This window comes from Rousettus aegyptiacus, unplaced genomic scaffold (genome assembly GCF_014176215.1).
Source record: "Rousettus aegyptiacus isolate mRouAeg1 unplaced genomic scaffold, mRouAeg1.p scaffold_m13_p_2, whole genome shotgun sequence".
NCBI classification, from domain to species: domain Eukaryota; kingdom Metazoa; phylum Chordata; class Mammalia; order Chiroptera; family Pteropodidae; genus Rousettus; species Rousettus aegyptiacus.
The window spans coordinates 36390107-36391047 of record NW_023416295.1 but is presented as its reverse complement, the minus strand read 5'-3'; the positions used below and the strand labels follow the sequence as shown (position 1 = coordinate 36391047).

Here is a 941-nt window from a genome sequence, read left to right as displayed (position 1 = left end):
CTGTTTTATCAACAAAGTTTATCTGTAATACTCTAAATCCTTTGTTGTCATTTTAACTATCTTCACAGAATCCCCAACCCCAGGAGTAGATTCCATCCCAAGAAACCACTTTCTTTGCTTATCTATAAGAAGCAATTTCTCATCCATTAAAGTGTTATCATGAGATTGCAGCAAGTCAGTCACATCTTCAGGCTCCAATTCCAGTTATTTTGCTATGTCTACCACATCTTCAGTTACTCCATCCACTGAAGTCTCAAACTCCTCAAAGTCGGCCATGAGGGTTAGAATCAACTTTTTTTTTTTTTTTTTTTTTTTTTTTAGACGAAGCAACCCTTCTTTGACCTCATAGATTGCAAGGATCTTGTTAGCTTAAAATATCTCATTTTTTATTATTTTACGCCTACAGCACCTGGTCTTCCTAGGTGGTTTCCCATCCAAGTACTAACCAGGCCCAATCCTACTTAGCTTCCGAGATCAGACAGGCTTAAGCTTGTTCAGGGTGGCATGGCCATAGACTAGAATCAACTTTTTTCAAATCCCTGTTAATATTGATATTTTGACCTCCCCCTATGAGTCATTAATGTTCTAGAATGGTGAATTCTTTCCAGAAGTTTTCAATTTACTTTGCTCACATCCATAAGAGGAATCTATGACAGCTATAGCCTTACAAAATGTACTCCTTTAAAAATAAGACTTGAAAGTCAAAACAACTTCATGATCCATGGGCTACAGAATGGATGCTGTGTTAGCAGGTAGGAAATGACATTAATCTTGTACATCTTCATCAGAGCTCTTGTGTGACCAGGTGCATTGTCAATGAGTAATAATATTTTGAAAGGAATCTTTTTTTTCTGAGCAGTAGGTCTCAACAATGGGCTTAAAATATTTAGTAAATCATGTTGTAAGCAGAGGTGCTGCCATCCAAGCTTTGTTGTTTCATT

At 36.9% G+C, this 941-nt stretch overlaps 1 pseudogene; it reads right to left on the bottom strand.

The window, feature by feature from the left end:
- Nucleotides 1-397: 397 nt before the first annotated feature.
- Nucleotides 398-516, bottom strand: LOC118614015 (annotated as a pseudogene).
- Nucleotides 517-941: the final 425 nt, after the last annotated feature.